The sequence below is a fragment of the Dromiciops gliroides genome, chromosome 3 (genome assembly GCF_019393635.1).
Source record: "Dromiciops gliroides isolate mDroGli1 chromosome 3, mDroGli1.pri, whole genome shotgun sequence".
Classification (NCBI taxonomy): Eukaryota; Metazoa; Chordata; class Mammalia; order Microbiotheria; family Microbiotheriidae; genus Dromiciops; species Dromiciops gliroides.
In genome coordinates this window covers 56240801-56256158 of record NC_057863.1, presented here as the reverse complement: position 1 = coordinate 56256158, position 15358 = coordinate 56240801, and the positions used below count along the sequence as shown (strand labels likewise).

At 41.7% G+C, this 15358-nt stretch overlaps 1 protein-coding gene across 10 annotated transcripts in view; it reads left to right on the top strand.

Moving 5' to 3' along the window:
- Window positions 1–15358, top strand: part of ZBTB38 (zinc finger and BTB domain containing 38) — a 104998-nt gene that overhangs the window by 77637 nt on the left and 12003 nt on the right. The window contains exon 1 of one of the 10 annotated variants that reach the window (XM_043991839.1): window positions 8829–8970. The exons of the other annotated variants lie outside the window; for them this stretch is intronic. The gene's annotated coding sequence lies outside the window, so the exon portion shown is untranslated. Of the gene's footprint in view, window positions 1–8828; window positions 8971–15358 lie in introns of those variants that run through there. 10 annotated transcript variants of the gene reach the window in all.

The following is a 15358-nucleotide window of genomic DNA, read 5'->3' as shown; positions in this document are numbered from 1 at the left end:
AAGTTCAGGGGAGCAGAGAAGGAAAGAGGCTGCTAATGAGAAAAGAAGAAGGGGTTTCCAGTGAGTTAGAAAGGGACATAGTGAAAACATAGGAAAAGGAGGTCAGTCGGGAGGAAGAGTGAAGGAGCAGAGCAGTGAAAAGTGAGGACTGAGAAAGGGAGTGGAGAAGGAAAGGCAGCAGCTACAGGGCGAGAGACAGCTCGAGACAGGAGGGAGGTGAACTGGAGTGAGGTGTGGCTGCAGTGGTGGCAGCAGCCAGACATACCCAGAGGCGAGGGAGTCATGGCAGCAGGGAGAAAGTTAAAATGCACTTCAGATCGTATTGTCCTATTTTCCTTTGTCTTTATCCCTAAGTTTATTCCCCTCAATAAACCCTGGTATTTGCTTAAATGGAAAGGAGGGTGTTTAATCTTTTGCTTATCAGTCTGGGAGAAGCAGTTGGGGGAATTTTTAAACAGCCCTTACAGACAGACTGGCTTCGGAAGCTAATAGCCCGCTATAGCTTTACCAGCTAATAGCCTATAGATTAGCCAGCCAGCCAGGAGTTTTCAGAATAGGATCAGTTAAAATAATTTTTACATGAATGGTGACTGTGGCAGAACTTACGGGCCAGTTATAATTTTTCAGATAGCTTACAGTTATAAATTCACAGATTAGAGCAAGTCTGCTAAAATTTTTTTTCACCTGAAATATAAGACTTAGGAAATTAAGCATGCTTGTGCAAATATAAACCGTTTTAAAAGCTAGTTTTACTTAAGGCATAGGAATTAAATTACTTTTGGAAATAGAAAGTGTATCAATCAACTAATTAACCAGTATTTATTAAGTGTCTACTATATACAAGGACAGCAGGGTGGTACACTGGATAGAGCACTGGGCTTGGAAACAGGAAGACTCATCTTCCTAAATTCAAATCTGGCTTCAGACCTTACTAGCTGTGTGACCCTGGGCAAGTCACTTAACCCTGTTTGCCTCAGTTTCCTCATCAGTAAAATAAGCTGGAGAAGGATGTGGCAAACCACTCTGGTATATTTGCCAAGAAAACCCCAAATGGGGTCACAAAGAGTTAGACATGACTGAAAAATGACTCAACCACAAAAAGCTATGTACAAGACTCAGTGCTAGGGATTCAGGTACAAAGAATAAAACAATCACTATTAACAACAAGCAGTCTTCTAATGGGGAGGATAATGAGTACATGTAAAAATATATGCATCATAAATATAAAGTTAATAGATATAAATATATGCGTATACAGTGTAGTTGGGGGAATCAGGAAAAAAATTTTAAGTAGTAAACATTTTTATTTATAGTTTTGGGTTCTAATTTTTATCCCTCCTTCCTTCCCTCCCCTCCCCCCTCTCTGAGGCAGTAAGGAATCAGATACAGGTTATACATGTGCAATTATGTAAAACGTTACCATATTAGTCATTTTGTATAAGAAAACTTGAATAAAAGAAAAAATAGAGGAAAACAAAAAACCAAATGCTTCAGTCTGTGTTCCATCAATATCAGTTCTTTCTTTGTAGATGGATAGTATATTTCATTGTGTGAGAAAATAGTGGGATTTGGCAGATACACAGAGGCTTACCTGGAGATTAAACTGATTGAATTAAGTGAGAGTGATCATAGTTTGTTACACAGGTTTTCACCCAGGACTGTACTCCTGTTAAAAATCACACAATTACTTTTTATCCTATTAAAATGATTGTAGCTGATGAGTGATTACAAAGCAAAGCATTCAAGGCATTGATTATTGATCTTTCCCATTACTACATATATATACAAAGTGTGAGTAGCAACAAGATCCTGTCACCAAGGAGGCATATTTGACCTTATAGGTGTCACTAGAGTCTGATAGGATGAAATGTATGATTGAAATATGGCCCTAGAAGGATATATTTGCCCTTACTCAAAAAGTAACCTTAAAGAGTGTGGGAATAATATTGAATACTAAAAAAAAAAAGATTTCCTTTTGTGAGGAAATCCAAGAACCAAAAGGAGGAAAGAAGCATAGTAGAAAACATTTACGTGACAATCAATGGAAGAAGTAACCATATTATCATCAGAGCATACCCCAAACCTAAAGAGAAAATAAATGAGGATGGAGAAGAGATAATAAGTATATCAAGGCATGATATGATATTGATAGAAGACTTTGATTATCTGGATATCTGACAGAACCCCAATCCTTTGCCCAAAGCAGAACAGCTAATACTGTTTGATCTTTTTACTTTGTGATAATTTCATCCTTCAAAAGATAAAGGGACTCACAAAGGAAACTTTTATTTTGGATCTGATTCTCAGCATTAAAAAACTGGCTTCTAGTATGGAAAGGATGGAAACATTGGAGGAAAATGAATATCACCTTGAAATTTTTGATAGAAAAGAAGAAAGCTGGGCATAGTCTGGGATGCACCCCAGATTTTGAGAGCATTGAAAGGGCTGAATGAGAAGATGGGCAGCCTACCAAGAGGGGAAGATCCTATAGTCTCTTATTCCACAGGAGAAGTTAGCCCAGTTAGCCCAAATGCAAAGAACAATTCTGATTAGGAAGAAGAGAGGAGCTGTATTAAAAAATCAGTATGGATACAGGAAAACTTATAAACTAAGATTTTTTTAAGGCATACAGAAGATGGCAGCAAAGACAGGCATCAGAGGGCACATATAGTAGCATTGCAAGCTTCTATGAAAAAGAACATCAGGAGTTTGATAACTTAAAATGAGCCCAGGCAGGGAAATCTGAGGATGATGAAAAGATGCCAGTTTGGCGTTGTTGTTGTTGTTAGGGTTTTTTAAAGCAATATTGAGGAAAAGAAGAGAATCAGAGAAAAGATAGGAACACTGCTTGGAATAGAAGGAATGATGATGATGGATGATGGAAGAGCTGCTCAAATCTTATTTTGATTATCTTGGCCCTTGGACTGGAAAAGACAGCACAAAAAATGGCTAGACTTTCCAGTAGCTGAATGCCAAGATAAGAAAGAAAAGCCTTTCGCTATCTGTCATTGAGGAATTCAAGTCATGCAGCCCAGACCAGGGAGATTCCAAGGTCCTGAAAAAATTGGTGAATATGGCAAACTACCTCCCATTGGGGATGTCTGAAAGACCGTAGGAAATTAGAGTACTATTGAAGGACTGGGCTAGGGTAGACATACCTATTTAAAGAAAAGGGGGGACAAGGTAAATGGAGCCTGAGCTCATCAGAACTGAAACTAGGCTATCATTGGAGCTTGAGAGACTATTCCCCACTTTTGAGACAGAACAGGCGAGCCAAAATTCAGGTTTTGGTTGTTCTGACTTGTTTGATGAATTCTTAAACAAATGCTAGCCAAATACCGTTCAGCTTCGTTTCAGACCAATGGCATTGATTGTTTTTGTCTTTCCTGTCAGAACACTTCTCCTCCCCTCCTTCCTCCTCTCCCCTCCTTTCCTACAGTTGACCCTTAATGTTCTAGTCTGAGGAGCCAAAGGCTTCTTGCAAAGACCTAGAGGACCATGGACCTTAATAGGAGGGAGGGAGGGCATTGAATACAAATGACATTAAAGGATAATGAGCATACTATGGAAACAGGGCCAAAAATACAATCGTATTTCTGCTAGCAGCTGCACAGTGAGCAAATACAGCATAGGAGCACCAAGTCACATCTATGCAGGCACCAGGATAGAAATTGCATGCTTTATTTGCAGCTGATGTGCATTTTCACTTTCACGAAGAGATTTTGTATTTCTGAGTATGTTTTAAAAATCAGCAAATGTGTCATTTTCTTTCTTTTTCCCACAAATTGAAATAATATCATGCAATTATGTATGTGTGTTTATATATGCATAAAATGTATATGTTTCTCATATTTAGACCCACTCCCTGCTCTAGGCTCTAGTCTTCCTCCTTGTTCTTTTGTGCCTTTGTCCAGTACCATTTAAAGTTGGTTTCAATATTGAAATTGCATTCTGGTAGTTCAAATGTCCTTTGAAGAGTGGACATAATTAAGTCTCCAGACTAATGAGGGACAAAAAAAGTATTGTTGGCCTACACACGCCACACATGACTACACACACACACACACACACACACCTGCTTAACCTAACTTAGCAATTCTGCATTACAGGCCAGCTCTAATAATATCAATGTCTGTGCCCTTTATCGGTTATAGTGAAAGGCATGCCAGTCAGAAAAACTGGAATTAGGAAGATTCAAATTCTGCTTAAGTTGTGTGACCAAAGACAAGTCACAACCTTTTTTGCCTGAAGCAACTCTCTGAGACCAAGTCACAGAGGGGTTGGAGTTGCTGATCTTCAGTTATGGAAGCACTTTCCACATCATAAATCTAGACCCATCCCAACCTACACACACACACACACACACACACACACACACACACACACACACACACACACACACACGCTCTCTCTCTCTCCCTCTCCCTCTCCCATCTCCATTTCTCCCCTTCCATTCTTTCCTTTTTCTTTCCCTTTCTTTCCCTTTCTTTCTCATTCTCCCCCCCTCTCCCTCTCTCCCCCTCTCCCTCTCCCTCTCTTCCTCTCCCCCTCTCCTTCTCCCTCTCTCCCTCTCCCTCTCCCATCTCCATTTTTCCACTTCTTTCTCTCCTTCCATTCTTTCCTTTTTCTTTCCCTTTCTTTCCCTTTCTTTCTCATTCTCCCCCCCTCTCCCTCTCTCCCCCTCTCCTTCTCCCTCTCTCCCCCTCTCCTTCTCCCTCTCTCCCTCTCCCTCTCTTCCTCTCCCCCTCTCCTTCTCCCTCTCTCCCTCTCCCTCTCCCATCTCCATTTTTCCACTTCTTTCTCTCCTTCCATTCTTTCCTTTTTCTTTCCCTTTCTTTCTCATTCTCCTCTCTCTTCTCTCCCCTCTCTCTCTTCTTCCTTCCCTCACCCCCCTCTCTCCCTCTCTCTCTCTCCTACCTCTCTCCATACTATTCTCTATTCTCTATGGTGTGAACAACCAGATGAGCACAATCCTTAAACCCCCTACTTTGCCCTTGCTCCTGACACTCTCCATAATGCTAGGCTAGCACTGATTGTCCTTCCCCTTCTTATCTTGCTGAAGGCCATGTTTAGGACCAGCATGAGGCACCAGCCTCCGTACTTCTATAAATAGCCTTTTGCTATTTCTCTCCCAGCCCAGCCTCTCTGTAGGGGTTAGAATTAGTGAGCAGGCAGAAAGCAAGTGGCGGAATCACAAAATGTCTCCACAGCACCTGCTCGAGTGTGGAGCTCTGGACAAAAAAATCCCACAAGTGGTAGAAAGGGCATTCCCCACCCCCACCCCCACCCCCACCCCCTCTGTCAGAAGGCCAATTTAACGATTTAAACCCAGGTCTTCCTGGTTCCAGTTGCTTTTAGCTGAAAGAGAAGACTCAAAAAGGCAGGTGTCTTGAGTCTGTAGGAAAACAGGGAAGGGACAGCAAACTCCTTAAGAGCAATTAAACCATAACAGTGTTTATGAAATGCCACTATGTCTGTGTAAGGCACTAAGTGCTGAGGATATAAAAGAAACGGAATAGTTCCTGCCCTCAGGGAGTTTATGTTCTGCTGCAGCATACAACATGTATACATGTAAAGAATGCAAAGTATATAGAAGTAAAATACAAAGTAACAGGGGGAGGAGAGGGGATAATAACTGTGTGAGGATCCAGAGATGTGTAGGAGGTAGGAGCTGAGTCTTGGAAGGAGAATTTCTTCTACTTTTAAACCACTGAGTTTTTTGTTTGTTTGTTTGTTTTGTGGGGCAATGGGGGTTAAGTGACTTGCCCAGGGTCACACAGCTAGTAAGTGTCAAGTGTCTGAGGCTGGATTTGAACTCAGCTTCTCCTGAATCCAGGGCTGGTGCTTTATCCACTGCGCCACCTAGCCGCCCAAACCATTGAATTTTCATTAAGGTAAGTGTTAAAGCCCTGCTGACTCAGCTTTCTGCTTTACCATATACCCATTTTGCCTGCATTCTCCATGTCTCTAGGAGACACCAAGCCCCGGAGTAGTACACCTGCTCCCGCTTGATTTGAAGTGAGCTAACAGAGCTCATGCTTGCGTGGCTTGTGGTGGTTTGCACAGATGTACAGTAGCAGCAGCTGCTGGAAGCCACATCCCCTTCGTGAAGCAACGCTGTCCACGAAGGTGACCACATATCTGAGGTGAGGCAAGTCTTTCCCATGGGGCTCATGCTCAGCCCAACAGCACCCATCAACGCCTCCTGTAATCTACCTCCCCTAATGCCTGGGATTCCATGTTTGTGTCTGAGGTATAATTCCCTAACAGGTATGTCTGTGTGAGTATACACCCATCCACTTATCTGCCTACACATATACACACATGTACATATGCATACACATGTGTATATACATGCATACAATGTAGCTGTATGTATTATATTTTAATTTCTATAGACACATGTATAATATATACTTATATGATATGTATTATCTATGCATTGTATAAACATATACTATATAACAATGTGTAATATGTATATGCACATGCATATTGCTGCGTATGTCTATATATTTTATTTCTATAGCATGTGTATTGATAAACACATACACAAATACACATACTACATAAATATGTTTACCCATGCACCACATGTATCTAGCATGTTTATATCATGCACGCATACAACATGTATGTACGTGCACTTGTATATCGACATAGAGTGCATGTTTTCTGTTTTATATGTGCACATATATGTGTGTACACGTGTACATATACATATGTGTATCTTGTGAAACCTAGAAATTGTAGGCTATCCCATCCTGAGGGACAACTAGAACTTAGTTCGGGCAAAGTAAAAGTTGAGTAGAGAGTAGGGCATGTATATAGACTAGGCAAAAAATTATATTGGACCAAATACAAGCCAGCCCTGAGTATGAGAATTCTTTGAAGGAAAAACATATACACATAAACTAACAGAGATTATCAGTCCACCAAAAACCATTTATTAAATGCTTGCTGTATGCCAGCACTGTCAAAGAGTTTACATTCTGATGCAGGAGATAACGTGAAAGTATCTAAGTATATCAAAGACATAGACAAGTTTCACACAAAGTCACCCCAGAGAAGAAGGTACTAGCAGCCGGGGTCTGATCAAACGATGGAGCTTGTGTTGAGTATTGAAGGAAAACAAAGGATTCTGGGAGACATGAGTATGGCCCCAGAACACAGTTCTGGCATACAGTAAGTGCTTAATAAATGCTTCCCTACTGATGTGTTGTAGGTTTGGGTGATCACTATAATTAATAGAGCCCCTCTAAAAAGAACGAGTCTGGACAAAAGTTGCTGGTGGGGAATAGAGGGTCTCCAAACCCATGCTAACTTCATACTATCCATTTGAGATAAGAAAGATGCCAGGATGGCCCTTTGCTCTGTGCTTTGGTGGGTTGCTACAGCTAGCTCTTGACACCAGCCCCACCCCCCCAAACCAGGCACAGCCCTGAAACACAAGATGACCATACCACTTCTCTGTGCTCCTTGGGCTAGGCCTGCATTGGGTGGACTTGGGAAACCAGGAGACTAAACATAAACCCAGCACCCATCCCCCAGTACCCACATCTTCATGCACTCCAACTGATGCTTTATGCCTTAGGCTTCACATCATTTGGTCCTCATATTTACATGAGGGCAGGTCGACCTGAGGAACCTTCATGTCGTGCACAGAGAGTTCTAACCACACTGGCCAGGAAACTCTGTTAGCAATTAAGTTCGTTGTGGTTGTTCGATGGGCTTCCGGGTTGGTTCAGCTAGAGCCAGTGGGGAAGCATGGTACAGTGGAGAGGGGGGTCCCTCAGAAGGAGGGGACATTCATTTGGTTTAAGCCTTCCACCTGGCTTTAGGATGTCACATTCTTGCTGATGGTCAGAACCCCCTTCTCCTTGGGAAAGCTATAAACATGAAAGACAGATTTGTCCAGTGGTAGATAATACTGCCCTGTCCAGATTAAAACCTAAATAAGGAAATGTTTTAAAACTTGGGAATGGGCTAGGCCATCAGAAAATCAGCTGATCATTTTAATAAGCTCCCCCAGAAAATGGCATTTGAAAGGGCTTTTGAGGCAGTTTCTTTATTGTGAGAGAGTAATAGATACCCTACCAAGGGGCTTGATGTTCAGATTACCTTAAAACCAGTTTGCTGGTGTCCATGCAAGCTGCTTCACATAAAGGTGGACTCCCAGTGATATGGAACACTCTGAAAGGGAGGGAGGGAGGGAGGGAGGGAGGGGGAGAGAGAGAGAGAGAGAGAGAGAGAGAGAGAGAGAGAGAGAGAGAGAGAGAGAGAGAGAGAGAGAGAACGAGAACCCACCTTTTAAAAATCTAAAACCAGAAAAGTCTTAAAACCAAGCCTGTTGTAACATTGAAGGACATGAACCCTACTCATTCTTGTCTTTGGTGTACAGGCAAGCACAAGTCTAGCGACCTAATGTTTACCTCTATAAGATAATATATTCAAAGAGAGCGTGCCCCAAGAGTCAATCCCCTTTGTAGCCTAAGAACAATTTAACTTATTTTGGCACTAAGTCTGCATGAATCTTCATCCATTGCCGCTCAGCTATGCCTTTGGAACCCAGATAATTTGGATCCCCCAAAGTCGAGTAAATAAAGCACTTCTCGGGCCCCCTTTTTTGTTGTGTTTGGTCGGCAAAAGGGAGAGGATTTTCCTTTTCCTAGACTCAGCTCAATGCTATAAAGGGCTTCTGTTTTGAAATCTGTTTTGGAGATCTGATGCCTGTGTTTCTAATACCCTGTCACATGAGCAAGTCTGACGTAATCTCCCAACACTGTCTATAAGAAAACTTACTGTGAGGATGTGTGTGGGATGGTGAGGCCTGATAGCCTGAAGCAAAGTGTTCTCCTTTGTCAGTGAACTTTCCACAGAGAGTGGTTTCCAGTCCAGCAGATTCTATTTTGATATGGAACCTGGCCTGGGCCAAAATGGACAGTGATCTCGACTTTTGCAAAACTTCAGGTCGGTATCCGGATACAGGCCCTCCTTATTTCCATGGGGTTTAGAGTCACGGGTGGGTGTGTGCGTGTGCGTGTGCATGTGTGTGTGTGTGTGTGTGGGGGAAATCTACCTTTCTTTATGCAAGGAAATCTGAAGCAAAAGAGAGAGTAACCATGTTAATGCAGTTCTGCAGTTGTGTCTGGTGGATGAGGAATCGTGAAAACATGATTTTCTATGTCATCATTGCCGTTGATTTGCTGTGTGGCCTTGGGAAAAATGACCTAACTTCTCCTTGCCTCCATCCATTGGAATGGAAAAAAGTCATGCTGACCTGATCCTTAGGAAGGTCTTAGAGATATTTTTTCATATGTATTAAACATGGGAAAATGTTCTCCAGGAAATATCCATAACTAAGCTCATGTTGCCTTTAAACGATTAAGATAATTTATCTCATTAGGTCGCTTTAAATCGTCACTGTTGACAATATTAATGAAAATGATAAGATGTTTTATTTGCTTCTCCAGCTTTAGAATTCTAACAGAAAACATAATTTGAATTAAAAAAAAATTCTATATGTATTTCAGTAGAGAGGCTGTGTGGTACCGTGCATAGAGTGTCAGATTTGGAGTCGGGAAGGACCCAGGAAGGACCCGGGTTTGAATTCTGACTCTGATACTTTTTTGTTAGTTGCCTAAATGAAGGATGAGACCCACTTTACCCCTCTATGCCTCAGTTTCCTCCTCTGTAGAAATAAGAATGGTATTGTCTGCACTACCATATTCATAGGGTTGTTGTGATGGGTATGTGAAGTACTTTGCAAACTTTGGAGTGGCATATAAATAAATGTTGTTTTAAGTTATAGAAATAGGAACTGGCCCTGTGATTACATTGATACAGAGCACTCCCAAGTGGGAAAACTCCCTCTACCAATTTATTTCAGCACTTTATCTTCAATGTATAGTACTGCCTAAAAGCCCCAAGAGATTAAAGCTCTTGCCCTCGGAACACAGCCCTGTTTGTTTTGGGCAGGGAGGAGTGGTCTTGAACCCAGATTTTCCTGGTTCTGAGGCTAGCTCTATTCACTACTCTATACCATTTCTCATATGTTTTATAGTATTGCATTAAATCAAACCCCTAACCAAAGCAAAATACCAGGAGTTTCTTCATAAATTTGAATTCAATCCCAGAATGGAACAACGACAATGTTGGGAAATGGGGTGGAGGCGGGGAGGTAAGAAAGGAAAGAAGGTCAGGGAAGCTTACTTTCACAGCATCAGTCCAAATTGGGCATGGGGAGTAAAGAGTGACCCAGAAGCATGGGATGGCGGCTTGGAGGGGCCAGTAGGAATGAGGGAAGGGGGCTGGGGTGGGGGTGGGGTTCAGTGATGTAAGCAGAGAACGGTCAATGGAGGCTGGAGCTAGAAACCAAAGAGCAGTTTCCCTCACGGGCACACGGTGGAAAGAGCCATTGGTCACGCATTGTTCTTTTCAGTCGTGCCCACACACCCAGATAGCCATCGATGTCTCCTTTGAATATGAAGGTCAACAAGATAAAATGAACCTTCACGTCTCTTGGGGGTTTGCCCACTTTGTATCTTAGGCCAGTTTCACGGATGTCTGAATCATTAGGGTCCCCATCATTGTTTTGGCTTGGCGGAGTTTTGTTTAGTTTTGCTTTAGCTTTGGCAAGTAAAATAAGTCTTTTTTTTATTCTTTATTTTACAGGCAAGTCTGAACCTTTTGATAGGTTAGAGAAGGCAAAATATTAGTCAGGCTGTTAACCTGGAAATATCTAGTACTTTCTGAAGGAGAGCTTGTTTGAATAGGCCTAATTTTTTTTAGCTCTGGCTCAAATGGCTTTTCCGATTCAAGCTGTTGACTCTTCTCGGTGGCTTGGGATCCTAGACCAGCGGGCCTGTGAGTCAGAACCTCTTCCTCCTCCTCTTGAAACAATTTAATTAAATGTCCCCTGACATGCTATTGATAGTAACAAGGCAAGTCATTTTACCCGGCGCTTAAGAGGTTACAGATTACAGACACGGACAGAAGGCAGGAAACCACAGAGGCAGCTAAGGACCCTGTGCGTAGATCACTGGACCTGGAGTTAGGAAGAGCTGAATTCACATTTGACCCCAGTTCCCTCATCTAAAAAATGGGCATGATAATGACACCTGCTTTCCAGGGGGGTGCTAATGAGATAATACTTAATAAAGCACTTTGCAAACCTTGAAGTGCAATATAAATGATGGTTGTTTTTATCATTAGCTATTGCTAATATAGCTATTGTAGAGCTTCAGTTGATATTGGTATAGCATTTGATAGATTCAGAAGAGCCTGGATCAGATCATAATAAGAGTTGCCCATTTCATGATTCTGTGAAATGAGGGGGATGGGGAGGAAGAATAAGCTTTCAAAGGAATCCACACTTCATGTCTACTCAGTTGGGACAAGGTCAAATGGTATTTGTAGGGTTCTGGATTGTCTTTTAAGAGGGGAAGTAGGGGCCAGATTTGAACTCAGGTCCTCCTGAATCCAGGGCCGGTGCTTTATCCAGTGGGCCACCTAGCTGCCCCCAAGGGCTCTTTATAAGGGGAGAGATTTTATGGGTTGTGAAGACACACTGGAGCTGCGATTGGGTACTAGATAATAATGGTGGCAGTAATAAGACTATGTGGAGGCTAGAAATGAGGCCAAAGGCCCCAAACTTCCTAATGTGATTTCTAACAGGTCTGTTCATCTGATGATGTTGTTGTTCTGTCATTTAAATTGTTCCCCACTCTTTGTCACCCCATTGGGGATTTTCTTGGCAGAGATACTGGAATGGTTTGCCATCTACTTCTTTAGTTCATTTTACAGAGGAGGGAAATGAGGCCAACAGGGTTAAGTGACTTGCCCAGGGTCACACAGCTAATAAGTGTCTGAGGCTGTCATTAAAACTCAGGCCTTCCGGACTCCAGGCCCTGTGATCTGTGCACTATGGCGCCACCTAGCTGCCCTATTGATATATAGCAAGATCATAGAGTAAAGGCATCTGACATAGTGGATTAGAGTGGACTTTGGGTTCAAGATCAGCCTCTGACACATATATGGCTGTGTGTTCCCAGACAAGTCAGTTAACCTCTCAGTGCCCTCAGCCAACTCTCTAAGACTTGAAGCTACAGAGCAAATATGTATTTGATAGAGATTCTCATAAGGAGTCTCTAGTTCCAGTGAAATTATGTTGTCTGGGCAGGTAGGTGGCACCAAAATGCATAGAATGCTGGCCTGAGTTCAAATCTAATGTTCTTTTTTTAAAATGTCCATTTTTATTTTGAGTTCCAAATTCTCTCCCTCCCTTCATGCCCCCCTCACCTATTATGCATCTGAAGTCATGCAAAACACAATTTAAAAAAAAAGAAATGTTCTCTCAGTAACGCCAATAGATATGTTCCTAAAAAGTTGGGTGAAAATGACATTTGTGTAAGTCACATCTGATTTTCCCATGGAGTTGCCTTATTATTTTGGAGATGCTTCATTCTTTTTTTTTTTTTTTTTTTTGCAGGGCAGTGAGGGTTAAGTGACTTGCCCAGGGTCACACAGCTAGTGTCAAGTGTCTGAGGCTGGATTTGAACTCAGGTCCTCCTGAATCCAAGGCCAGTGCTTTATCCACTGCGCCACCTAGCTGCCCCAAGATGCTTCATTCTTTCGAGTTGATCATGGCTACTCCAGCTTTCAGCTTTAAGTCATGCAGATCCAAAATCCAAGTTTTTCTGTCCTTTAGTTAATATGGAGTGAGGTTTTAGTCCCAGCTCAGTCACTTACTCACTATGGGGCTTTGTTCCAGTCACAGAGCTCTTGGAGCCTCCCAATGAAGGAATGCAAAAGCCTTTATTAAGTGCTTACTGTGTAAAAAGCACTGTCCCTATGAATCAGGATGCAGCAAAATCCCCTTGGTCTCCTGAAGCTCACTTTCATTTATTGATTGATTGATTGATTTGTGGTGCAATGGGGGTGACTTGCCTAGGGTCACACAGCTAGTAAGTGTCAAGTGTCTGAGGCCAGATTTGAACTCAGGTCCTCCTGAATCCAGGGCTGGTGCTTTATCCATTGCGCCACCTAGCTGCCCCCTGAAACTCATTTTTAAATAGGAGAAGAAGACAAGAAGTGAAGAAGGTTTCAGGTCCAAGTCAAATGGAAAGGCCCAGTGGTCCTTACAGTGAGAAGGTATTTTTTAAAATCTCCATTGATAAAAACATATCTGTTCCTGCCGTCAAACTGTTTGCCAAGGACTTGAGTGAAGACTTTCTTTTCTGGGTCTTCAACAGCTGTGACCGTGGAATAGGTGGGGGCTGTGGCACCTGAAAAGGTACTGGACAGATTGAATTTCCACAAGGGTTGCTCCCCTAGATGATGATTAGTGGGTCTGTGATAAAAAGCAATACCTGGGAGGACCTGGAAGGGCACTGATATTTCTGGGGTTCTTGAGTGTAGGGCCCTAGGATATTTAGAACTAGAGTCTGGGGGAAGGTGGTGGTCAAGATGGTAGTAATGGTTTCTCCTACCTGGCATATGCCACCCCTGGCTCTTTAGATTCTTTGCAACCCTATCCAGAGAGCACTGGCTGTGCAGGATCTTACTTGCCAATGGATAATTGGTGGCACTTGGTGCTAATGATGGTAGGGATGCTATGCTCCTTCTCTTCAAGGGTTGCTCTACTAGATGATGACAGGTGGGAAGAAGGGCTGGTTGGTGGTCTGGGGAAGTACTACTGTTCCTGAGGTTCTTGGGTTTATACATTCATTGGTGGCAGTTGGTGTTAGTTGTTGGTAGGGCGGCAGAACCTTTCTCCGCAAACGTTGTTCCTGTCAATATGGAGAGGAAGGAGGTAGGTGCTGGTGGTCAGGGGGTGGGAGTGAGTTCTATTTTTAGGGCTCTTTAACTTAACCTGTGCCAGAAATTCTATATTATGCACAATTCTGAAAATGCTGTAGAGTCTAAGAAAACCCCCTTCACTCACAATTCCCTTCTGGAGAAAGGGATGGGGACAGATGATCTCTAAGATTCTTTACATCTCTAATATGTATCTGTAAACACTTGTATGTACTAGGAGATAACATGTCTAAAGAAACCTGGGATCAAATACTCATAAAGGTAAAAAAAAATCTTTTTTTAATTAAGAAAAATTGAGTGTGGTGATGAATTTCTGTTTGTTTTGTTATATTTTGATTTTCCTTAAAGCAAATCCTTTGGGTTGTTTTGTTGGGTTTTTTAATGTTTTTCTTTGTTTAACTCACAAATGCTTGGGTTTTAGTCCTAGTATTTTCTAATTTCATCTGGCTTTTTAAAAGAGAGTGCTGGAATTATTATTACTAGCAAATATTAGTAGGCTGGCACCTTGGAGAAAGACACTGATAAGAATGGATTTTGGAATTTTTTCAACAACTTCCACTTCTTTTTCACATTTTTGTTTGTAGGATGGTCATTAGATTGTAATCTCCTTGAAGGCAGGAACTATCTTTTGCTTCTTTTTGTAAACTCAGTGTTTTAGTACAGTGCCTGGCACATAGTAGGTAATTAATATTTATTGAATGAAAGAATGGGCTCCAACAATGGGATTGACTAACTTCAAGTAATCTGAAGGCAAAGACTATTTATATCATCCTTCATAATGCTACCCCCACAATATTTAACACTGTTTCTTAGACATAGCAGGTACTCACTGAATGAATGAATGAATGAATGAATGAATGAATGAATGAATGAATGAATGAATGAATGAATGAATGAATGAAATATAAAATCTAAATTCCAGTAACTGAAATTTGACCAAGACATCCTGTCTTTTATCGACTTATGCAAAGTTATAGCAAAAAAAGTTAGTTTCTCAATCTTTCTTTTTATAACTAGCATAAAACATTTGTTCAGAATTAACTACAATTTATTACTCCTGTGTTTTCAACTCTTTTCTGCCAGCTCTGTAAATGAAAGCTACCCCTTGGTGATCAAAGTAACTAGAGTTTTTAAAAGATTACTAATTGCCGCATAAAGGTGGAAGGAGTCCAAAGAAAGAGGGATTTTACTTTTATTTTTCCTAAGGACTAGTTAGTTTCCTGGGAAAGATTCCCTTCTGAACTATTTCCTGTTCTTTTATGGACTGTGGACATGACAGAGAAATTCAGTTTTGGAAAAATACAGGCAGGTGATGATGAGAGAGTTTAGTCACAACAGGTTAAGCTGACCTTTTAGGTCAGACTATCCTCCCTCCTTCCCACATAAATCAAAACCGACCTACTAAAAAAACTTCCCCTAAATGGATACCTAATTCAGTTACACCCACAGAGTGAGTCTCCTGATCCTGACTTGGTAATTACACTTTCTCATGGGAAGGAGAAATTGGGAGGGAGAGAGTCTAATATCGAACCATTGACAG